The following is a 26,544-nucleotide window of genomic DNA, read 5'->3' as shown; positions in this document are numbered from 1 at the left end:
TATGTGTCCATGTACACAGAGTCATTTACAGGCAGCTGAGTTTACAGTCGTTTTTTTGAAAGCAGCAAACTTGCGCTCAGGAGTAGATTGTACTGGCGTTTCAAATGCCAAATGCTTGTAAACGTTTGTAAAAGAGGTTAACTTAGTTTATAAGCGTTTGCGTTTAGAAGCGTTTTTTAACTGTTCCATGTCCAGATGCTCTCAGAGCCTTTTTTCATCATCAGAAATGCATGCAAAGCGTTTTCCATGTATTCAAATGGACCCGGTACACCAGCGCAGTCAGTTCCAGGTTTGGCTTGAAGGAAACAATGGTAGAACGCGCCGCATTATGCTCATGATGGGATCCATAGTGACTACAACCAGAAAAAACAGGTCATCTCCACACATACCACTCTCTCTGCTTCTGCTCTCTCTATTCCTCTCAAAATGTCTGAAATAGATAATTTTTTCCTATTTTTCAGTGCATTCTGGGCATTTGGGAAGGTCTCCTGAGGTTATCTTTTAAAAAGGCTTCTAAACGCAAACACACATAAACGCAGTATGCAAACGCGGCTAAACTGACGTTTTTTAGCCTACGTTTTCCAGCAGTCAGTTTTCATTGTTCAGAAGAGTTTTCCAAACACCCCGTATACATGAGCACTTAGGCCAGCCATACATGGGTTGATTTCTGAAAGATTTTTTGTTCGAAAATTGGACCTAAGAATAATCGACCAATTTTCGCTCTGTTAGTGGGGCACCGTCCAATTTTTGTGATTCCTCCCCATTTCGTTTATTGGGCATGTTGGAAAATTTGTGAAAAACGACCGATTTTCGAAATCATTGGTGGCACCATCGGATTACAGAGCAAACAACGTTTTTGATTTTTGATCGAAAAATCATTCGGAATTTGACCTACGCATGGCCTGCTTTACTAAATCTCCCCCTGTGTTGCAATTATCAGAGAATTCTCGTACTCAGTGTTGTCATGAATTAACCTCCCTGGCGGTATTCCCGAGTGTAGCTCGGGGTAAAATTTGAGTACCAAGAGCGGTAACCCCGTGCTACACTCGGGCTTACCATGCGGCATTGCTCAGGGAGTCCCTGCAGCATTTACCTTTTCCTTCGCTCCCGCGATGTGTCCACTGCAGCGTCCCCGGCCATCTCCTCCGGCCGATGCCGGCATCCGGCTTCCGTGTTCCGGTCCCTGTGACGTCGGGACGTATGGGCGCCGGAACCGGCGTCAAATTTGAAATTTTTAAAAAATGTCATTTTTGCTGTCATTGCTGTTTCAATGCATTTCACATACATTTTGTCCCGAGTGCTTTGTCCGGCGCCCTGCCTGCATTTTTACTGTTCTTTCTGCCTGGAAACTGAGAAACATCCATGGCGTCCAAAAAGTGTCCCTTTAGGTCAAAAGCGGTTTTAGACCGGCTAGAGAACAGCGATAGTAAATCAGAACCACTTGCAGAATTGAGTGATAATGATTTGTGTGGAAAATTCCTCAACAGACACTGAAAACGATTTTGTGACTTTGCTCAGTGATGTGTGAATTTGCCTCTGTATTTCAAATTTCAGTGTTTTTGGTTTGATTATATTATTGAATTAAATTTATTATTATTATATTATTATTTTTTATGATTATTTATTAAATTATAATTGAAATGATTTCGTGTTTCAAGTTTTATCATACCCGGGATGTTTACTAGACTCTTGTTCGGACAGATTTCAGTGAGTTATTCCTAAAAATTACAGCCTACAATAAAAAACGACATATTTCCATGCAAAAAAATGGTACCGCTTTCAGCTCAAAAAATCGGAAATAATCATACCGCCGAGGAGGTTAAAGAACGATGCAAACCAGGGGTGGACTAACAACTCATGGGGCCCCGAGCAATAGGGGATCATGGGGCCCCTGTGTCCTTGCCCAAACTCAAAAAAGCTTATGAAAAAAGGTACCAGGGGCATCTCATGGGGCCCCTTACTGACCCCGGGCCCTCGGGCAGTGCCCAAGTTTCCAAATGGTCAGTCCGCCCCTGATGCAAACAAAATAATTATGTAAATAATTACATTAAATAAAACAAAACAGCTGCACAGAAGGAACTTATATAATATTTTAAATCCTCTCCTATTTTTTATCTTCACAGAGAGATCTTCTGGCCTATCACCTCCGTATCCCCCTGTGACTGATATCTCAGAATTCTGACTTTTTATTTCAGAGAGCCGAGGGATCCTCTTAGAATTCTAACATTTTATTTCAGGAAAATAATCAGATTAATAATAAGAATTGTTCGATACCTGTAATAATAAATACATTATTTTTTTTCCGAACTCATGGCTGTTAAGGTAACAGAATTGTGAGGATTCCATGAGCCCATGACGGTGAGGTGGAGGAATCTGAGAAGAGGTGCCAGGGACATGACGGAACGCATTCTCCGTGTCGACAGGGCAACAAATTACGACTTAACCTTTGTGTTGTTTTTATAAATATAAATGTTTATTGGATATACATGTGAGCAGCTATTCCTGGAAAGAAAGCTAGCCTGCCAAAATCTAAAAAAAGGAAACATATTTAGAAATTAAAACAATATCTGGAGTTTTTGAAGAACCAAAAATTGTCTCTGTTAGAAAGCTTCCATTATCAACTCTGTATGTACAGCTACACGGATTTATAAAGATCAGTTACCTTCATTCAGAATGTTCTACTGAAAGCTGTTTTCACAAAAGTCACAAGGGTTCTTTACAGTTAGAGCTATAGCCCCCCATATGAAGATCAGCAGATCGATTTAATCAATAAAAAAAAAAAAACATTATTAAAAAAAAAAACATATTGCCAAAAGTATTGGTCGTCCGGCCTTTCCACGCACATGACCTTTAATGGCCCCCCAGTCTTAGTCCGTAGGGTTCAATATTGAGTTGGCCCCGCCCTTTGCAGCTATAACAGCTTCAACTCTTCTGGGAAGGCCGTCCACAAGGTTTAGGAGGGTGTCTATGGGAAGGTTGGACCATTCTTCCAGAAGCACATTTGTCAGGTCAGGCACTGATGTCGGGGGAGGAGGCCTGGCTCGCAGTCTCCGTTCTAATTCATCCCAAAGGTGTTCTATGGGGTTGAGGTCAGGACTCTGTGCAGGCCAGTCAAGTTCCTCCACCCCAAACTGGCTCCTCCATGTCTTTATGGACCTTGCTTTGTGTACTTTTGTGCAGTCATGATGGAACAGGAAGGGGCCATCCCCAAACTCTTCCCACAAAGTTGGGAGCATGAAATTGTCCAAAATGTCTTGGTATGCTGATGCCTTAAGAGTTCCCTTCACTGGAACTAGGGGGCCAAGCCCAACCCCTGAAAAACAATCCCAGACCATAATCCCCCCTCCACCAAACTTTACACTTGGCACAATGCAGTCAGGCAAGTACCGTTCTCCTGGCAACCGCCAAACCCAGACACGTCCATTGGATTGCCAGACAGAGAAGCGTGATTGGTCACTCCAGAGAACACGTCTCCTCTGCTCTAGAGTCAAGTGGCGGCGTGCTTTACACCACGGCATCCGACGCTTTGCATTGCACTTGGTGATGTAAGGCTTGGATGCAGCTGCTCGGCCATAGAAACCCATTCCATGAAGCTCTCTACACACTGTTGTGCTAATCTGAAGGCCACACCAAGTTTGGAGGTCTTTAGCTATTGATTCCAGACATCCAAATTACCCAATTTTGGAAAGTAGACAGCCCAATGTATTTAGTAAGAGGCATGGCAAATTTTTGAAGTAAAAGTTTTTTGGCACAATTTTTGGAAAATTACATTTTTCAAAATATTTTTTTTTTTCAAAATGTTTTTTAACATACTTACAGTAGTGCAGTACAGGGTCATCATATAACTGGTGTAGCGGTGATTAGGGATACAGACAGGTGACAGTATTTTTTATTAAATTTTTTTCTCTTTTTTTCTCATTTTACATACTGTGACCAGAGCCATAAAGTGTTGCCATAGTAACACTGTACTACTCTGCGGAGGTGATCAGGATTTTTTTTTTCTTTTTACACATTATGATTGCTTATAATTGTGAATTTCACTGTTATAAATATTTTTAACGGAATGAAATTGATCGATTCAGTATGTTTTGTTATGAGTAGTTGTGATTGGCCACAGTTAATCACATGGTACAGATGGGCTGTGATTGACCCTGTCTGTACCATGTGATCACTGTGATCAATCAAAACGAGCAACACAATAGTACACAATGGATGGTATAAATGAAAGCCATCCATTGTGTACAATTGTCATGTGATCTTCTGTGATTGGTCACAGCGGTCACATGGTAGGACGTCATGGGTTGTGTCTGGTGGACACAGCATGTGACAGATTGCACCCGCAGCGCAGCTCGTGGGGCCCACATGAGGCATGTTCTGGGAGGACATCATATGACACCTGCCCAGACTGAGACGTGAGGTGTGTGAGCTCCCGCCCGGCTGTCTTTTTTCTATAGGCCGGGCGGGAGCTCACTCGCCTCACACAGGCCCCATGGGCTGCGCTGCAGTGCAATCTTTCACCCCGTTTCCACTGGACACAGCCCATAACAGATTGCTATACTGGTCCACTGCTGGTACCATGTGATCGCTGTGACCAATCAAAACCAGTTAAAGTTCAAATGCTGAACCCAAATCAGAAGGTGCTGCAGCAGCACCGACATTTACAAAGGGAAAAATGTTTTAAATTGCCAGCCAATGACATTTCTTTGCTGGCTTCTTAGAAAAAAAAAAGGGGACACAGACAGGGGCGGACTGACCATTTGGAAACTCGGGCACTGCCCGAGGGCCCAGGGTCAGTAGGGGGCCCCATGAGATGCCCCTGGTACATTTTTCATAGGCTTTTTTGAGTTTGGGCAAGGACACAGGGGCCCCATGATCCCCTATTGCCCGGGGGCCCCATGAGTTGTCAGTCAGCCCCTGGACACAGACCCCCTCCAAAGGACCCCCAAATTACATAGCACACATTGAGTCTGCTGTGTATTTTAGGGGACCTTTGGAGGGGACTGACGGCAATGAAATGTCACTTGCTGACAATTTTAACTGCATCATTTTGTTTTAATTTGTAAATGTCACTTTTGCTCCTAGCACATCCTACAGCAAAAATGACAACAAATATGACATGGTCTCCCCCACAATACTTACCAGACTCTTTTAGCCTGGTGTGGATTTTAAGGGTTACCCCATGCAAAAAAAAAAAAACTTGCTTAGGGACCCCTGAAATCTATCCAAGACCCTTTGATAGGTGGGTGTCAGTCTGAAGGAGTGGGCTGTATCTGTATGCAGACTGCCACAGATAACACTCACATGTGATGCTGAGCCTCCATGATTGAAAGAAGTGAAATCCTAAGAATGAAAGGGGCGGGCCAGGGACAGTCAGGTTGGGGTGGAAGGTGCTAGATGATGCTGGATGTCCTCCAGCCAGGAAATGAGATGGAGCTCTATCTGACTTGCTGAAGCTTCTAATGCACATTGTGAGATGCTCACAGTGTGCAGAGAAATCAGAGTAAGCCATTTCAGTCCAGGAGAGGAGCCTGCGGTGGATTATATTGTCTCCTATTCTGTCCTACAAACGGTCATTGAAATGCAGTAAGGAGTGTTGTCACCCATGTACCCTCAGCCCTATTCAGGGACATTGAGGAGAGGTCCCAAGTCTACCAGCCCACATTCCTCACTAAATAGCTGCCAATCAAAAGGTGAGGCTTGTGACCAAATGCATACTTTCCCATCAGCAGCTGCCCACTGACCCAGGCACATGGCAGTAGCCCGGCCCTCCCACCTGACCTTTGACTTGTTTAATTGTTCATTGCAGCCAGGAATTGCAGGTCAGGGAGACATGGGAAACCAGATACATTGGATCACATACCTCAACAATTTGCAGCTATTTTCATGAGCCAGCAGCCACTCCCTATGGGAGCCTGTGCAAAAACTGCAGCTGGTGTGCAGAGAACCATTTCATGGGCTGATGCGCAAAAATGCCATTTGGTACCCTTACTGATCATTATGTTATCATTTATAAAGCCATTTATAACTCCGCTCCAAATTACATCACCAATCTTGTCTCCAGATATCACCCAAACCGTCCTCCCTGCTCCTCCCATGACCTCCTGCTCTCTCCTCCCTTGTCTCCTCCTCCTCAACAGGGGCGGGCTGATAACTCATGGGGCCCCCCGGGCAATAGGGGATCATGGGGCCCCTGTGTCCTTGCCCAAACTCAAAAAGAGCCTATGAAAAAGGTACCAGGGGCATCTCATGGGGCCCCCTACTGACCCTGGGCCCTCGGGCAGTGCCTGAGTTTCCAAATGTTCAGTCCGCCCCTGGTCTCCAGGACTTCTCCAGAGCCTCCCCCATCCTCTGGAACTCTCTACCCCAATTTATCAGACTATCGCCTATGCTATCTCTTCAGGGAAGCCTACCCTGCCCTCAGCTAATAATGGAATCTTCTACTCTTCCTACCAGTCCATCCCCCACAGTTATTACCTTTTGTACCACTAGCCCCTCCCTCCTAGATTGTAAGCTCCCAGGATCAGGCCCTCTAATCCCTCTTGTATTGAACTGTATTGTTGCTGTATTGTCTCCCGTTATATTGTAAAGCGCTGAGCAGGGGCGGACTGACAACTCATGGGGCCCCCGGGCAATAGGGGATCATGGGGCCCCTATGTCCTTGGCCACACTCAAAACAAAGCCTATAAAAGGTACCAGGGGCATTTCATGGGGCCCCCTACTGACCCCGGGCCTTCGGGCAGTGCCCGAGTGCTCGAATGGTCAGTCCGCCCCTGGCGCTGAGCAAACTGTTGGCGCTATATAAATCCTGTATAATAATAATAATAATATATAAATCCTGTATAATAATAATATATAAATCCTGTATAATAATAATAATATATAAATCCTGTATAATAATAATATATAAATCCTGTATAATAATAATAATAATATATAAATCCTATATAATAATTATAATAAATAAATAAAGGTTTTTTATATCTATAGACAAATGTTTTGCCTTTCATTTCTTTTCTGAACTGAATGGGTTGTTTTACAAGGTGAGGGTTTACATATACTTTCACAAAGATCACCATTTTTCATCCTTGGACATCGCTGATCTCCTGCGGCCTCTTTGCCGCCACGGTCCGGAGTTGAGCTTTAACATTTGCCGGGTCCTCTCCTTTAACCACCGCTTCAGCATAATGCGCCATCAGCCGATTTATTTTCCCCCAATCCGCTCTCTTGCCCTTCCAGAGGCCTCTGACCTATCGCTCGGCAGATCGCTCCAAAATGCGTTTGTGCGTCGCGCTGACCTTCTAGAGGCTCTGGCCGTACTGCAGCGGCGGGGTCCAGGGAATGTCTGGCACAGGGATCGGCCTCCCTCGCAGTTCCGGAGCACGGCTTCAGGAAATTCCTCCGGTGGTGTTGGCAGGACGGGATGGGCCAATGGCCGCGGCTGTTTTTGTCAGCTTCTCACCACATGTGCTGTCAGCACGCTGCTAACAGGGGAGGCAACAATGTGCTTTTTGTTTTGGCAGCGCGGGCCGGTCTCTGCGGTTTTGTAGACGGGATCCAGAGCTGATTCCACTCAAGGACAAAGTTTAAAAAAAGTGCCACCGACTGGTATTGTTTAGTAAATGCCCCCCCCCCGTTGCGTCGGAAGGCGTGCCGGTGACTCACGGCTGACCCCGTATTGGGTACCGCGGCTGGCAACGGCCGAGAGGGAGAACAGTAAATAAGTGGCTCATTTCGGGGTCTGCGAAGCATCATGTAAAGAGGAATCAACATATGAATTGCTTCCGCAAGGATGAGAGTGGAAATGTTTAAGCCCAGGTTCACACTGATGTGGTGCGGAATTCTCAGCGTTTTCTGTGCGAATTCCACACCGCATCAGAATCGCACCCCGTTCATGAGAACCTCTGCGGGTGTGTATGTTAACAACACCCCAAAAGCGGTCCAGAAATCGCGGTGCGCTGTGCAGAATTGGATCGCATAGGTGTGAATACCCATGTGATACGATTCTAGTGCGGACCCAAAAAAGGGTTCTGCATGTTTTTGGTGCGGGTGCGGTGCAAATAGAGCCATACAAAATGTACAGCTCCGATCACACCGCGCACAAATCGCATGTGATCTGCACAGAAATGTGGTGCGGTTCCTGTGCAAATCACATGCGATATACCGCACTGCATATATGTGAACCCGGGCTGAAGAAAATTATTATTATTATTATACAGGATTTATATATTATTATTATACAGGATTTATATATTATTATTATTATACAGGATTTATATATTATTATTATACAGGATTTATATATTATTATTATACAGGATTTATATATTATTATTATTATTATACAGGATTTATATATTAATATTATACAGGATTTATATATTATTATTATTATTATTATACAGGATTTATATATTATTATTATACAGGATTTATATATTATTATTATTATTATACAGGATTTATATATTATTATTATACAGGATTTATATATTATTATTATTATACAGGATTTATATATTATTATTATTATTATACAGGATTTATATATTATTATTATACAGGATTTATATATTATTATTATACAGGATTTATATATTATTATTATTATACAAGATTTATATATTATTATTATACAGGATTTATATATTATTATTATACAGGATTTATATATTATTATTATTATACAAGATTTATATATTATTATTATACAGGATTTATATATTATTATTATTATACAGGATTTATATATTATTATTATACAGGATTTATATATTATTATTATTATTATACAGGATTTATATATTATTATTATACAGGATTTATATATTATTATTATACAGGATTTATATAGCGCCAACAGTTTGCTCAGCTCTTTACAATATAACGGGAGACAATACAGCAACAATACAGTTCAATACAAGAGGGTTAGGAGGGCCCTGATCCTTGCTGCTTACAATCTAAGAGGGAGGGGCTAGTAGTACAAAAGGTAATAACTGTGGGGGATGGGCTGGTAGGAGGAATAGAAGATTCCATTATTAGCTGAGGGCAGGATAGGCTTCCCTGAAGAGATAGGTTTTCAGAGATCACCTAAAAGTGGGCAGAGTAGGCGATAGTCTGATAAATTGGGGTACAGAGTTCCAGAGGATGGGGGAGGCTCAGGGGAAGTCCTGGAGACGAACATGGGAGGTGGAGACAAGGGAGCTAGAGAGCAGGAGGTCATGCGAGGAGTGGAGAGGACGGTTTGGGTGATATTTGGAGAGAAGATTGGTGATGTAATTTGTGTATGTTAAGTGAACCACACCCCGAAAGCGGTCTGCAAAACACAGTGCGATGTGCAGAATCGGATCGTATAGGTGTGAACAGGGGCGGACTGACCATTCGAGCACTCGGGCACTGCCCGAGGGCCCGGGGTCAGTAGGGGGCCCCATGAAATGCCCCTGGTACCTTTTTTATAGGCTTTTTTGAGTGTGGGCTAGGACACAGGGGCCCCATGATCCCTTATTGCCCGAGGGCCCCATGAGTTGCCAGTCCACCCCTGGATGTGAATACCCATGCAATCCGATTCTAGTGCAGACCAAAAAAAAGGGTCCTGCACAAAATGTACGGCTCCAATCGCATCGCACACAAATCGCATGTGATCGGCACAGGAATGCGGTGCGGTTCCTGTGCGAATCACATGCGATATACCGCACCGCATATATGTGAACCCGGGCTAAAGGGAATCTGAAAACTAGAGCAGAGCGTGTGCGCAGCAGTTCATAAATGAGGGAAACGCCTTAAAGCGGTATTAAACCTAAAGCCACAAATTTTATATATTGCAGCTTACCAATCATTAGATCTGGTGACTGCATTCGTTTTCTTTTTTTAGGCTTTTTTCCCTTCTGTTTTCACCAAGCAATCTGGCCAGCAACCAGGGGCGAACTGACCATTTGGAAACTCAGAGGGAGGGGCTAGTGGTACAAAAGGTAATAACTGTGGGGGATGGACTGGTAGGAAGAGTAGAATATTCCATTATTAGCTGAGGGCAGGATAGGCTTCCCTGAAGAGATAGCGTAGGCGATAGTCTGATAAATTGGGGTAGAGAGTTCCAGAGGATGGGGGAGGCTCTGGATAAGTCCTGGAGACCAGGGGCGGACTGACCATTTGGAAACTCGGGCACTGCCCGAGGGCCCGGGGTCAGTAGGGGGCCCCATGAGATGCCCCTGGTACCTTTTTCATAGGCTTTTTTGAGTTTGGGCAAGGACACAGGGGCCCATGATCCCCTATTGCCCGGGGGCCCCATGAGTTGTCAGTCCGCCCCTGCCAGCAACACATCCACTCTGGATGAAGCCGCATGGGAGGCACATTTGGACGGCAGCATTGTCAGTCTGGGGGGGGAGGGATTATTAGATGGAATAGCAGTCTCAAATGCACAAATGAATGCAAAACCCCAGCTAACAATTTATAATCAGCCACAGCAACAGTTTGTTTCTTTTGGGATAAAGGTTTTACATGAATAAATAAAAGTGGATTATTGTAAGCACCTCTGCCAGTAGTAAAAGGTTTGTTTCAACCCTCTAACTGCTACATCTGACAGTCCACGCAAACAGTAACCCCGCTTCAGGTAGGCACACTCAGCCCCATATGCAGACCGCAGGTAGAGGTGAGCGCCCGGCTCACCTCCAAGATCCAGATAAATAAAGTAGATTGGCCGCATACTCTGCAGAGAACGATGATACTTTATTGAATATTAAGAGGGCTAAAAACATCACATGCACGAGAGCACAGAGAGGAAAGAAGGTTGGCGCGTTTCACGCACAACGGAGCCTATTCAAGCATTCCCAGAGGAGTGTGCTGCCAATCTACTGCATTTAACTGCTACATCTGCAGAGCAGCGTGTTCTGTTTTACCCTAGGTTCTCATCTGTGCGGGTGGTGCTGCTGTGGATCCGCACAAATATCTGTGCAGCGACACCACCCGCACAGAGAATTGCGGACCCGTGGGTTTGGCTCCTTTCAACGGGCATACGCAATTTTAAAGTGTGACATGTTTGGTATCTATTGACTCAGCGTAACATCACTTTTTATTTGTTACCAGAAAAATGTCATATTATATTGTGTTTGCGTGCACTAAAATTCATTAAATTGTATTTTTTCTAAACAATTTGTGTTTGAAAAACTGCTGTAACATAAAAAAATTGCAACACCCACCATTTTATTTTATATGTTTGTGGTTTTTAGCATGTTTGTTTGGTCAAAAAAGTCTAAAAACACTGGTTTGTGGCGTTTTACTGCGGTTTTCAGTGTTAGAGCATTTTTACAGCTAAAAAACTCTAAAGCTAAAAAACTCCTTTAGAAAGTCACTAATCCTGTATTTTTTTGTTTAAGCCAAAACCCGTCCCAGACAAAAAACGTTGATTCCAGTCTATGTGTGTATGGACACATAGGATAGCATGCTGGGGGGTTTACTGGCTGTAGAAAAAAACGTCAAAAGCCAAAAACAGCCGCGTGCATGAGGACTAACTGTGCGGATTTGACTGCGACTTCAGAAGGTTCAGTATTATGCAGGGACGGACTGACAACTCATGGGGCCCCTGGGCAATAGGGGATCATGGGGCCCAATCTAAGGTCAATCTAAGGTCCCTAACTCACATTCATACATACACATACTAGGGACAATTTATTCAGGGCACAATTAACCTACCAGCATGTCTTTTGGAGAGTGGGAGGAATCCGGAGTACCTGGAGGAAACCCACGCAGGCACAGGGAGAACATGCAAACTCCAGGCAGGTGGTGCCATGGTTGGGATTTTAACAGGGGTGGACTGACAACTCATGGGGCCCCCGGGCAATAGGGGATCTTGGGGCCCCTGTGTCCTTGCCCAAACTCAAAAAAGCCTATGAAAAAGGTACCTGGGGCATCTCATGGGGCCCCCTACTGACCCCGGGCCCTCAGGCAATGCCCGAGTTTCCAAATGGTCAGTCCGCCCCTGATCACAATACAATGTTTAGGAGTAATGGATCCCGGAAATGTGAGCTGCCGTGTCCGGTTGGTGTCAGTCCTGGGAGCAGTATCCCAACAAATTTATTTTTGTGAAAATTAGAAAAAAAATCTCATGTTTGACTTTGTTACTTGCATCTGAAATTTGTGTTTTGAGTTTCATTTTAGTTGCCTAACAAAGGATCCAGAATTTGAAAAATTCAAAGTGCCACTTTTGGCAGCTTAGGCCCAGCAAATACAATGAGCTTACCTGCAGATTGCATTGTGGGTCACGCTCTCGCCATCCCAAATTGTTCTCCCGACAATGGAGACGACTGTCTATGGGAAACCTGAGACCTCTCCTGCTATGAAAGAACAAAACCCAACATGGCTATTTGACAGCATTATGGGGTTTAAATTCCAGCCTTTTACAGCTGGGACACCAGATCCCTGATGGCTGCATACTCCAGGATTTATGGTTCCACCAGAGAAGGTTCCTTGTCCGTGGCACATTCAGGTCAGAGGTCCCCTTCTGTTAGGCTACACAGGCCTGCCAGTCCACGGCTATGGTCTGGACCATCTGCAGAGCTCATTAGGGGCCTATATCCCACCTTAGGAGGGCCCAGTGTCTCTTTAGCAGGAGGATCAAGTTACTGACCTCTTGGAATATGATGGTGTTGATGGGATCAGTGTCCAACTTGATGGCACTATGAGAAAAATCTTGGAGGAGTTGAGGAAAGATTGCTGGTTGGTCTCTCTGGGCTTCTTGCTCTTGTTAGAAAGATTGTTGTAAGATCATCAAGCTTCTTGTCATTCCTGGAGTTCAACCGTTCAGTGGAAGGTTAATCGGAGCGCGTGGTGGCGATGAATGATGACGCCATTGGACTTCTTCAGTGAGCCAATATGGAGAGTTTAGTACCTCCATCAGCCATCGGGCTGATCATCTATGAACACAGTTCAAAACTAATTTCCGGGTTGTCTGTCCCTCCTGCCATTGTCAAAACCAAGTTTATACTCTATAGCTCTGACATATTCCGTAGTGCTGTACAGAGAGAACTGAGAAATTCACAACAGTCTGCACCAGAGGAGCTTACACTCTAATATCCCCCCACAGTCACACACTATTATTATTATTATACATTTATATAGCTCTGACATATACCGCAGTGCTGTACAGAGAACACTGAGCCAGTCACATCAGACTCTGCACCAGAGGAGCTTACACTCTAATGCCCCACCACTGTCTTACATTATTGCTTTGACACATTTATATACAATAGCTCTGAATACAGCTCAGTACTTTACAGTTTGTTTTTTTTTACCAGAGGAGCTTACACTCTAATATCTCATCACAATCACACACATTTATTATTATACAGTTATATAGCTCTGACATATACTGCAGTGCTGTACACAGAACACTGAACCAGTCACATCAGTCTCTGCAACAGAGGAGCTTACACTCTAATGTCCCCCCCCCCCACAGTCACACACTATTATTATACATTTATATAGCTCTGACATATACCGCAGTGCTGTACAGAGGACACAGCCAGTCACATCAGTCTGACCAGAGGAGCTTACACTCTAATGTCCCCCCCACAGTCACACACTATTATTATACATTTATATAGCTCTGACATATACCGCAGTGCTGTACAGAGGACACTGAGCCAGTCACACCAGTCTGACCAGAGGAGCTTACACTCTAATGTCCCCCCCCAGCCACACTATTATTATACATTTATATAGCTCTGACATATACCGCAGTGCTGTACAGAGAACACTGAGCCAGTCACATCAGTCTCTGCACCACAGGAGCTTACACTCTAATGTCCCCCCCCCCACTGTCCTACATTATTGTTTTGACACATTTATATACAGTAGATATGACATATAGCTCAGTGCTCTACAGTTTGTTTTTTTTTACCAGAGGAGCTTACACTCTAATATCTCATCACAATAACACACATTTATTATACATTTATATAGCTCTGACATATACCGCAGTGCTGTACAGAGAACACTGAGCCAGTCACATCAGTCTCTGCACCAGAGGAGCTTACACTCTAATGTCTCATCGCAGTCACACACTATTATTATTATTATACAATTCTGTAGTGCTGGCCTATACTGTAGTGCTGTACAGAGAACATTGAGTCAGCCAAATGATATCTTTACCAGAGGAGCTTACACTCTAATGTCCCTCCAAATTGCACACTATTATTATTATACACTAAGTCTCCATGTACACTTCAGCTGATAAACTGACGTTTAGGAGCTTTTCTGAGTTTTTTTTCAGCAGCCCCTGAACTCTCCCTAATGTTCTCCTATGTGTCCATGTACACAGAGTCATTTACAGGCAGTTGAGTTTACAGTCGTCTTTTTGAATGCACCAAACCTGCACTCAGGAGTAGATTTTATCAGCGTTTCAAACGCCAAATGCTTATAAACGCGTGTAAACGCAGCTAACCGCATTTATAAGCGTTTGTGTTTGGAAATTTTTTTAACTCTTCCATTTCCAGATGCTGTCCAGAGCCTTTTTTCATCATGAAAAATGCATGCAAAATGTGTTCCCGTTACTCAAATGGACCCGGTACACCAATTTTGAGGTTTCGCATAAAAGAAAATATGTTCGACACTGCTGCAATAATTTCTGCACAGAAATGAGCCAGAACACATCCAAACACCACAAAATAAAAACAAAAAAAAAAGACAGATAATGTCAACACATACTGCTCTCTCTGCTTCTGCTCTCTCTATTTCTCTCAAAATGTCTGAAATAGTTAATGTTTTACTATTTTTCAGTGCATTCTGGGCATTTTGAAAGGTCTCCTGAGGTTATTTTTAAAAATGCTTCTAAACGCAAACGGTATGCAAAAACAGACTTTTTTTAACCTACATTTTCCAGCACTCAGTTTCCATCGTTCAGAAGTGTCCCATGTACATGGAGCTCTATATGGCTCTGATATATACAATAGTGCTGTACAGAGAACACTGAGCCAGTCAAATGATATCTCGGGCAGCACAGTGGCTAAATGGTTAGCACTTCCACCTGGCAGTACTAGGGTCATTGGTTCGAATCCCAGCCATGACACCACCTGCCTGGAGTTTGCATGTTCTCCCTGTGACTGTGTGGGTTTCCTCCCACCCTCCAAAGACATGATGGTAGGCCAATTGGCTCCTGTCTAAATTGTCCCTAGTATGTGTATGTATGAATGTGAGTTAGGGACCTTAGATTGTACACCCCTTGAGGGTTAGGGACTGATGTGAATGTACAATATATATGTAAAGTGCTGCGTAAACTGACGGCGCTATATAAGTACCTGAAATAAATAACAGAGGAGCTTACACTCTAAAATCCTGGCACATACTACACAGAACCCTAAGCCAATCACACTGCCAGCTCATAAATTAAGGCAGATCAATAGAAGAGTACCAAAAAATATTTTATCAATTTTTGTGACTCTGAAAGAAAGATCTGATCCTTCCTCGGTCACGTGATATTAATCTGCCACGCGATTGGTTCCGGTTGATGTTGGTCGGCCAGAAGTGCTGACAACAAGTCGGAATGGTTTCTGTTATCAGGCCCGGAAGTCACGCTGGGTATAAATAGAAGTCACGCCGGGTATAATTAGAAGTCACTCCGGGTATAATTAGAAGTCACGCCGGGTATAATTAGAAGTCACTCCGGGTATAATTAGAAGTCACGCCGGGTATAATTAGAAGTCACGCCGGGTATAATTAGAAGTCACTCCGGGTATAATTAGAAGTCACGCCGGGTATAATTAGAAGTCACTCCGGGTATAATTAGAAGTCACACCGGGTATAATTAGAAGTCACGCCGGGTATAATTAGAAGTCACACCGGGTATAATTAGAAGTCACTCTGGTCATAATTAGAAGTCACGCCGGGTATAATTAGAAGTCACTCTGGGTATAATTACAAGTCACGCCGGGTATAATTAGAAGTCACGCCGGGTATAATTAGAAGTCACTCCGGGTATAATTAGAAGTCACGCCGGGTATAATTAGAAGTCACTCCGGGTATAATTAGAAGTTACGCTGGGTATAATTAGAAGTCACTCCGGGTATAATTAGAAGTCACTCCGGGTATAATTAGAAGTCACTCTGGGTATAATTAGAAGTCACTCCTCATATAATTAGAAGTCACTCTGGGTATAATTAGAAGTCACGCCGGGTATAATTAGAAGTCACGCTGGGTATAATTAGAAGTCACTCAGGGTATAATTAGAAGTCACGCCGGGTATAATTAGAAGTCACGCCGGGTATAAGTAGAAGTCACGCCGGGTATAATTAGAAGTCACACCGGGTATAATTAGAAGTCACTCCGGGTATAAGTAGAAGTCACGCCGGGTATAATTAGAAGTCACTCCGGGTATAAGTAGAAGTCACACCGGGTATAATTAGAAGTCACACCGGGTATAAGTAGAGGTCACGCCGGGTATAAATAGAAGTCACACCGGTATAAGTAGAGGTCACGCCGGGTATAATTAGAAGTCACTCAGGGTATAATTAGAAGTCACGCCGGGTATAAGTAGAAGTCACGCCGGGTATAATTAGAAGTCACTCCGGGTATAATTAGAATTTTATTAGCACAGAAAGGGCGCTCATAAGACCATCTTGTGTAAACATGGAATAAACTGAAGTGGATACTTTGTATCTTTGTTTACTGAACGGATCGGATTGTTTAATATCTGTTACTTCTCATCTGGGGTAAAACTCGGATAATGCTTTTCGGCTGTACCTGACCCAAGAGGATGGGTGGGGGGGGTTGGTGGTGGTGGGGGGGAGTGCTGGGGGAGGTGATGTCTCTTTAATGGCCTATCAAATGCTCCGTCCATTCTTCTGAAAGCTGGAAAGTGACAGTTCACCATTTTTATTGTCAGTAAGATGTTAAAGCTGCATTAAAGCCAAAAGCAAACTTTTATTATTTATTTATTTTATATATTTCAGGTACTTATATAGTGCCGTCAATTTACGCAGCACTTTACATATATATTGTACATTCACATCAGTCCCTAACCCTCAAGGGGCATACAATCTAAGGTCCCTAACTCACATTCATACATACACATACTAGGGACACTTTAGACAGGAGCCAATTCACCGAAATTGTAATTCCTGAAAACATCCCAGCACCCCGCCTCAGTACTCCTCTCAAGATCCCTCAGCCCTGATGCAAGCAGTAGGCTGGCTCTTGGGAGGAGTTATGAAAATATCAAAAAGCACTGGTGGTTGGATGTCACTCTGGAGGAGTGGGCGTTTCTAGGCAGGCATCATTTGCATGCAGACTGCACATGTGATGCTGAGTCTTCGTAACTGACAGAACTGAAAACCAACGAATGAAAGAAGCAGGTCACTGACAGTCAGGATGGGGAGGAAAGGGCTAGATGATGCTGGAAAAATGAGGCGGGCTCTATCTGACTTGCTGCAGCTTCTAATGCACATTGTGAGAAGCTCACAGTGTGCGGTGAAACCAGAGTAAGTTATTTTAGTCCAGGATAGGAGCCGCTACAACTGTGCCAGACTGAAGGTTCAGATTTAAAGGTGCCCACAAATGTGTGATTCAACCATTTATAACGTTGCTGCCCGACTCATCCACCTTACTAACCCCTCTCTGCCAATCCCTCCACTGACCTCCACCCCTCTCTGCCAATCCCTCCACTGGCCTCCACCCCTCTCTGCCAATCCCTCCACTGGCCTCCACCCCTCTCTGCCAATCCCTCCACTGGCCTCCATCCCTCTCTGCCAATCCCTCCACTGGCCTCCACCCCTCTCTGCCAATCCCTCCACTGGCCTCCATCCCTCTCTGCCAATCCCTCCACTGGCCTCCACCCCTCTCTGCCAATCCCTCCACTGGCCTCCACCCCTCTCTGCCAATCCCTCCACTGGCCTCCACCCCTCTCTGCCAATCCCTCCACTGGCCTCCGTCCCTCTCTGCCAATCCCTCCACTGGCCTCCGTCCCTCTCTGCCAATCCCTCCACTGGCTTCCCATTGCCCAACGGATAAAATTCAAAACATTAGCAATAACATATAAAGCCATTTATAACTCCGCCCCAAATTACATCACCGATCTTGTCTCCAAATATCACCCAAACCGTACTCTCCGCTCCTCGCACGACCTCCTGCTCTCTAGCTCCCTTGTCTCCTCCTCCCATGCTCATCTCCAGGACTTCTCCAGAACTTCCCCCAACCTCTGGAACTCTCTACCCCAATTTATCAGACTATCCCCTACTCTGCTCTCTTTTAGGCGATCTCTGAAAAACTCTTCAGGGAAGCCTATCCTGCCCTCAGCTAATAATGGAATCTTCTACTCCTCCTACCAGTCCATCCCCCACAGTTATTACCTTTTGTACCACTAGTCCCTCCCTCTTAGATTGTAAGCTCCAAGGATCAGGACCTCCTAACTCTCTTGTATTGATCTGTATTGTTGCTGTATTGTCTCCCTTATATTGTAAAGCGCTGAGCAAACTGATGGCGCTATATAAATCCTGTATAATAATAATATATAAATCCTGTATAATAATAATATATAAATCCTGTATAATAATAATATATAAATCCTGTATAATAATAATAATATATAAATCCTGTATAATAATAATATATAAATCCTGTATAATAATAATAATAATAATATATAAATCCTGTATATTAATAATAATATATAAATTATTATTATTATTATTATACAGTATTTATAAAGCGCCAATAGTTCGCTCAGCGCTGTACATTACAAAGGGGGACAGAACATGTGACAGAACAATACCAATACAATGCAAAACATGAGGGGATTGAGGGCCCTGCTCTTTCAAGCTTACAATCTAGGAGGGAGGGGATGGTGGCACAGGAGGAGATAGCTGTGGGGGATGGAGTGGTAGGAAGAGTGGAGGAGGTCAGCAAGTTAGCAGGGGGTGGGGTAGGCTTCCCTAAAGAGATGGGTTTTCAGGGTGCGCCTAAAGGAGAGGAGAGTAGGTGATAATCTGATGGGTTGGGGCAGGGAGTTCCAGAGGATGGGTGACACCCTGGAGAAGTCCTGGAGGCGGGCATGGGAGGAGGAGACCAGGGAACTAGAGAGAAGGAGGTCTTGTGAGGAGCGGAGTGTACGTGCTGGGCGGTACTTGGATATTAGGTCAGTGATGTAGTTCAGGGCAGTATGGTGGACGGCTTTGTACGTCAGCGTTAGGATTTTGAATTTGATCCGTTGCGCAATCGGAAGCCAGTGGAGGGATTGGCAGAGGGGGGTGGAGGACACTGAGTGGAGGCCAGTGGAGGGATTGGCAGAGGGGGGTGGAAAGGTGAATGAGTCTGGCAGCCGTATTCAGGATGGACTGACGCGGGGATAGCCAGCGGTGAGGCAGGCCAGTGAGGAGGGAGTTGCAGTAGTCCAGTCGTGATATGATGAGGGAGTGGATGAGCTGTTTAGTGGTTTCTGGGGTTAGGAACGTGCAGATTTTGGCGATGTTGCGGAGGTGGAGTCTGCATGTTGCGGAGGTGGAGTCTGCACGAGTTTGTTAAAGATTGGACTTGGGGCTGGAAGGATAGGTTGGAGTCCAGAATGACACCCAGTACTCTGGCCTGCAGGGCGGGTTTGATGGTAGCGTTGTTGGATGTGACGGAGAAATCAATGGGGTGTGGTGTCTGGGCTGGGGGGAAGACAAGAAATTCGGTTTTGGAGAGGTTCAATTTAAGGAAGTGGAGCGACATCCAGTCTGATATGTCGCTCAGTAGGTGTGTGATTTGGGCTGAGACCAAGGGGGTGAGGTGGGGGGTTGAGAGATAGATTTGTGTGTCGTCGGCATAGAGGTGGTAGTTGAAGCCGTGAGAGTGTATGAGTTGGCCAAGGGTGGAGGTATAGATGGAGAAGAGAAGGGGCCCGAGGACAGAGCCTTGAGGGACCCCAACAGAGAGGGGGAGTGAGGGGGAGGTGGTAGCATTATAGGTAACACTGAAGGAGCGTTGTGACAGGTAGGATGAGAGCCAGGAGAGAGCAGAGTCTCTGAGGCCAAGGGAGTGTAGTTTTTTGAGGAGGAGGGGGTGGTCGACTGTGTCGAAGGCCGCAGAGAGGTCAAGGAGTAGGAGCACTGAATAGTGGCCATTAGCTTTGGTGGTTAGCAGGTCATTGGAGAGTTTGAGTAAGGCAGTTTCGGTGGAGTGTAGGGGACGGAAACCGGACTGTAGGGGATCGAGGAGGTTGTTGTCGTTGAGGTGAGAGCATAGGCGGGTGTAGACTAGGCGCTCGAGGAGTTTAGATGTAAGTGGGAGCAGGGAGATGGGTCTACGGTTGTTCGGGTCATTGGGGTCCAGGGAGGGCTTTTTAAGTATGGGGGTGATGTGTGCATGTTTCAGAGGGGAGGGGAAAGTGCCTGAGGAGAGGGAGAGATTGAAGATGTGGGTGAGGGAGCGTAGGATGGAGGAGGAGGAAGGTCGTAGGAGTTGTGAGGGGATAGGGTCGAGGGGGCAGGTGGTGAGGCGGGCATCAGAGAGGATCTTGGAGACTTCCTCGATGGTAGTAAGGTCAAAGGTGCGGAGTGTTGGGGGAGCTTCAGTATGAGGAATGTAGGGTGGGGTGGAAGAGGAGGTCAGAGCAGTGGTGGGGCCGTGGGAGAGGGGTGATGAGGGGGTAGCTGAGTGAGGGTGAAGGGGGTTGGAGAGAGTTTGAGCAGCGACGAAGTCCCTGCGGGTTATGTCGAGGGGGAGGGGGGATGAGGGGGTAGCTGTGTGAGAGGGGACGGGTTGAGAAGGCGTGTGAGTTGCGGCAATGTCCTTGCGAATTGTGTCAATCTTGTTTTTGAAGTGATTGGCAATCTCAAGGGCAGTGAGTGAGGTGCTGGGTGGAGGTGGGGGTGGAGAGACTAGAGAGTTGAAGGCAGAGAAGAGTCGGCGAGGATTGGAGGAGAGGGCCTTGATGAGGGTCAAGAAGTAGGCCTGTTTGGCAGCATGGAGGGAGGAGGTGTAGGTGCGGAAGGCAGATTTATAGCGGGTGAAGGCTTGTTGGGATTTGGTTTTGCGCCATAGTCGCTCTAGGGCACGACTGCGTCGTTTGAGGGTTTTGGTGTGATCAGTCTGCCAGGGCTGGAGCAGTCGGGGTCTGATGTTGCGTGTGGTTAAAGGCGCTAGTGAGTCAAGGGCTGTTGAGAGCGCATTGTTGTAGGCGGTCAAAGCCAAGTCGGGGCAGGACAGGGGGAGGATGCGGTCGTGGAGTTGGTCAGCTGCAGAGTGGAGGGAGGCAGGGTTAAGGTTGCGGAGGTTACGGCTGGTAGTAGTGTGACATTTGGAGGGGTAGGCGTTGGAGGACGAGGAGATAGAGAAGGTGTTCAGGTTGTGGTCAGAGAGAGGGAAGGGGGTGTTAATGAGGTTGTGGGGAGCGCAGCGGTTGGAGAAGACAAGGTCCAGGATATTTCCGTCAGAGTGGGTGGTGGATTGTATGCACTGTGCAAGTGCAAAGGAGGAGGTTAGGTGGAGGAGACGGGCTGTGTCTGGGTTGTCGAGGTTGACAGGGATGTTGAAATCCCCAAGGATGATGGTGGGTAGCTCAGAGGAGAGGAAGAAGGGTAGCCAGGAGGAGAAGTCATCCAGGAAGCGGGGTATGGATCCAGGAGGCCGGTATATCACAGCAATCTTAAGGGGAGTTGGGGAGAATAGTCGGACGCAGTGGGCCTCAAAGGAGGAGAAGGATAGGGAGGGGGGGTTTGGGAGGACTTGGAAGGTGCTCTGCGGTGACAGGAGCAGACCAACCCCACCACCTTTACGACCGTTAGGCCTGGGTGAGTGGGTCCAGGTGAGACCTCCATAGGAGAGTGCAGCAGGGGAGGTAGAGTCAGTGGGCTGGATCCAGGTTTCCGTGATCGCTAGGAGGTTGAGGGAGCGGGAAACAAAGAGGTCGTGGATGGCGGTAAGCTTGTTGCACACCGAACAGGCGTTCAGGAGTGCACATGAAAAGGGGGGGGAGATTTTAGGGAGCAGGGGGACAGATACTAAGTTGTGGGGGTTGCAGTAGGACGTGGAGGTGGGAGGGTGTTGAGCGGGTGAGGGAGGTGGAGGGCCAGGATTCGGGGAGATGTCCCCCGCGGCTAGGAGGAGGAGAAGGGTGAGAAAGGTGGCATGGGAGCGGGATGTGCAGGAGCGTGAGAAACTACTAGTGGAGGTGTTGGGGTCAGTAGGAGAGCGGAGTAATAAATCCTGTATAATATCCTGTATAATATAATAATATATAAATCCTGTATAATAATAATAATAATAACCAGACTGGGCCACACGTCTGTGTCTACAAGCCTGTGCATGAACGTTGGCTGACTAGTTCTGAGTCCTGAGAGGCTAAGCGACTGGCCAAGTTAGAGAACCCATCTTGTTCCCTGATCATCAGCCATTGAAGATCTCTCTGTTGATCTAATCAGGAATGTTCAGCTCAGCCAAGAATTCCTGTTTGGTGTAGCGGTGACTCCGGTGCCTGAAAATGTCCAAATAATTTCCACACTTGCCCTCACTTCTTTTTTTCTTTCTTAGAATTTATCTTTTGAACGTTGCCCATCAGATTGTCTCCAGAACAAATTGTAAGCTCCATAAAGATCCCAAAAATGTTAAACATTTGCCCAGCGCGAGGCAATTATCACCAGGGCCAGGGGGACACAGCTACACTTGTAAACTTTGTCCTCGTAAAATGTTTACGGCTTGACAGCGAGCCTTTTCACTTCCCCAGCCGAAGAAAAACTCCATCAAATGCAACAGCCCTATTTGGTCCACAGGTCGAGTCACTTAAAAACGATTGAACGATTTTCTCTATGCGACCCTGCTATCCTTCTTCATCATCATTTCTGTCCTTCCTGCACATCAACTTACATGTTAGATCATAGGAGTGCCTGCTCTGGCTCCGTCGGGGTATTTGGATCATCCGGTACCACCATCCACCTTGCTTGAAATGAAGATATTTATTGGTTAAGAGCATCATAGGCAGCCAACGCGTTTCAGTGAAAGGACTCCCCCTTCTTCAGAGCTTGAACAACAATTTGTGAGGGATAATCTGTGTCCTCCACCTCCTTAGGACCATGGAGGGGCGCTGTGTGGTCCACCAAGGAGGCTGGCATACGTGAGACCGGGGATGCAAGATATGTTAGAAACTCCTCCATGTTAAAATGTGGCAGCTCCCTGGGGGGGGGGGGGTGAAGATGAGGGGTTTTGTCACCCAATTTGACCCATAGAGTTCTACTGAGAGTGTTTTAGGTCTCCTAGGCCAATGTCTACCCCTCTCTGCCAATCCCTCCACTGGCTTCCACTCAGTGTCCTCCATCCCTCTCTGCCAATCCCTCCACTGGCCTCCACTCGGTGTTCTCCATCCCTCTCTGCAAGTCCCTCCACTGGCCTCCACTCAGTGTCCTCCATCCCTCTCTGCCAATCCCTCCACTGGCCTCCACTCGGTGTCCTCCATCCCTCTCTGCAAGTCCCTCCACTGGCCTCCACTCAGTGTCCTCCATCCCTCTCTGTTGGGTAAGTGTTGGGTTAAGGCTGGGGCAGTAGGATTAGGATAGTATACGTTTTGGGCTAGGGTTTGGGCTGGCTCAGTAAGGTTAGGATTAGGTTAGGGATTACTACTGGGTTAAAGCTGGATAAAGCTTAAGATAGGTTTAGTGTAAGTATTAAGGGTTAGAGTAAGACCTCCAAGGGCAGGAAGGTTAGGATTAGTGTTAAGGCTGGGGCAATTGGTTAGGAGTTAGGACCTCGTTAAAGTAAGTATTAGGGGTTAGAGTTCTTTCTGTAAAATGAGGGTTTTAATAAATGCTGTAGAGTTAGGATCGGGGCTAGGGCTAAGGTTGGAGATAAAATACCACGTAGGTTTAGTGTTAGGTTCGGGATGGTATTGGGTTAAGGGTAGGATAGCTACATTGGGATTGGGTAAACATATGTATTAGTGGTCAGAGTTTAATCTGCATGTTTAGGTATTGGGTCAGGTTAGGGTTTTGTTGGATTTGGATTGAGTTGGGGAAAGGATTAGAGGTTGGGGTTAGTTGTGTAGGGTAGTGCAGCAGGGATAGGGTTTGTTAGATTGAAACTAGATCTGAGTAAGGATTGGGGTTATATCTGTAATGTTAAAGATTGGGGCAGGTTAGGGTTTTGTTGGATTAGGATTGGATTGGAGTAAGGATTAGAGGTTAGAGTTATATCTGTAAGGTTAATGATTGGGTAAGATTGGGGTTTGTTGGATTAGGATTGGGTTGGGGTTCTGTTGGATTAGGATTGGATTGGAGTAAGGATTCGGGGTTAGCTTTATATCTGTAAGGTAAATGATTGGGTAAAGTTGGAGTTTTGTTGGATTAGGATTGGGTTGGGGTTCTGTTGGATTAGGATTGGATTGGAGTAAGGATTAGAGGTTAGAGTTATATCTGTAAGGTTAATGATTGGGTAAGGTTGGGGTTTGTTGGATTAGGATTGGGTTGGGGTTCTGTTGGATTAGGATTGGATTGGAGTAAGGAGTCGGGGTTAGCTTTATATCTGTAAGGTAAATGATTGGGTAAAGTTGTAGCTTTGTTGGATTAGGAATAAATTGGAATAAAGATTTGAGTTAAGAGTTAATTTTGTAAATTTAGGGTCAGGGTTTGGTTAGGGTTAGAGTTAGTGCAACAGAGACAGAGTTTGTTGGATTAGAATTAGGTCAGAGTAAGGAAGGATTAAGGGTTAGGGTTATTTCTGTAAGGTCAATGATTGGGTAAGGTTGGGGTTTGTTGGATTAGGATTGGGTTGGAATAAGGACTGGGGTTAGGGTTATATCCGTAAGGTCAATGATTGGGTAAGGTTGGGGTTTGTTGGATTAGGATTGGGTTGGAATAAGGACTGGGGTTAGGGTTAGCTCTGTAAGGTCAATGATTGGGTGAGGTTGGGGTTTGTTGGATTAGGATTGGGTTGGAATAAGGACTGGGGTTAGGGTTAGCTCTGTAAGGTCAATGATTGGGTAAGGTTGGGGTTTGTTGGATTAGGATTGGGTTGGAATAAGGACTGGGGTTAGGGTTAGCTCTGTAAGGTCAATGATTGGGTAAGGTTGGGGTTTGTTGGATTAGGATTGGGTTGGAATAAGGACTGGGGTTAGGGTTAGCTCTGTAAGGTCAATGATTGGGTAAGGTTGGGGTTTGTTGGATTAGGATTGGGTTGGAATAAGGACTGGGGTTAGGGTTAGTTATGTAAGGTCAATGATTGGGTAAGGTTGGGGTTTGTTGGATTAGGATTGGGTTGGAATAAGGACTAGGATGAGGGTTAGTTATGTAAGGTCAATGATTGGGTAAGGTTGGGGTTTGTTGGATTAGGATTGGGTTGGAATAAGGACTGGGGTTAGGGTTAGTTATGTAAGGTCAATGATTGGGTAAGGTTGGGGTTTGTTGGATTAGGATTGGGTTGGAATAAGGACTGGGGTTAGGGTTAGTTATGTAAGGTCTATGATTGGGTAAGGTTGGGGTTTGTTGGATTAGGATTGGGTTGGAATAAGGACTGGGGTTAGGGTTAGTTCTGTAAGGTTAGGGTTTGGTGGGGGTTAGTTCAGCAAGGTTAGGGTTTTGTTGGATTAGCGATGGGTCTACTGTGAAGTCCATAAAATAGGAGGGACAGTCCAAAGCTGAAAACATTGGAAGGTCATGGACATATGTATACAAGAAATAAAGTATCATTGCAATAACTAAGTTCTTTTCACAAGTTTACTATAGTTTATTGTTATTGCTGGAAAATGAAACATTTCGATTGCCATTAGAGTGCTTAGATTAGTCACATCTCCTACCGATATTGTCTCATGTAGTACCAACCATCAGCTTTACTGGGAATCAGGAGTTTGTGAAATTTAAAACCAGTGTGTCCCATAGTTGCTGCACTGCCCTAGTTCTTCATAAACGAGGATTCACAGTACACAATCACACAAGAGGCGTCAGTCTTGTACGGAAATAATGTATAAAGCATGTTTAACCTGTCCATATAATTTATTGTGCAATGTCAATCAGAGGACAATTCCAAGCAGAGACAGAGAGTGCACTGATTGTTCCTGTCCCCTGGTGTTACCCTCTGAATGGGCAGTATGGGGAGGGGATGGGGCTGGGGCATGTGTACTGCTGTCACCTGTGAAACCCAAGATGAGGGACACTGCTGGTGATTCCATTACAAAATACAGATTTATACTGGCACGGCGAGGCAGCAGCATTTTATGACAAGTGTGGCGCCGTTGCTCTTTTTTCACCTATTTGTAACATTTAGTGGAAGGTCTTTTATCCGGCTCTGACACCGTCCCATCTGTTCCCTGTCATTCACAGCCATGGCATCTGATTACAGCAGACAGGAGCTCAGGTCTCAGACAAAAGCCCTGATATTGTCTCTCCTTTAAAGTCCCATTGAACCATGTAATCGTGTTTATCAGCTGATGGAGATATTCCCATTCTATTTGTTACCATCCAAAACTATCCGCTCTGCTTCATTTCCCTATCCCATCACATTGAGTCATGTTCCCACCATAAGGAGATCACAACCTATGATGAGATCACTTCTCCTGAAATACTCTGCACTGCTGGAGGACTCCGCTCCTTCCTCTATAACTCT

This window comes from Staurois parvus, unplaced genomic scaffold (assembly GCF_062004578.1).
Source record: "Staurois parvus isolate SC_StPar_1 unplaced genomic scaffold, SC_StPar_1.0 ptg001570l, whole genome shotgun sequence".
Lineage (NCBI taxonomy): Eukaryota > Metazoa > Chordata > Amphibia > Anura > Ranidae > Staurois > Staurois parvus.
This window is presented reverse-complemented; position numbering follows the sequence as displayed.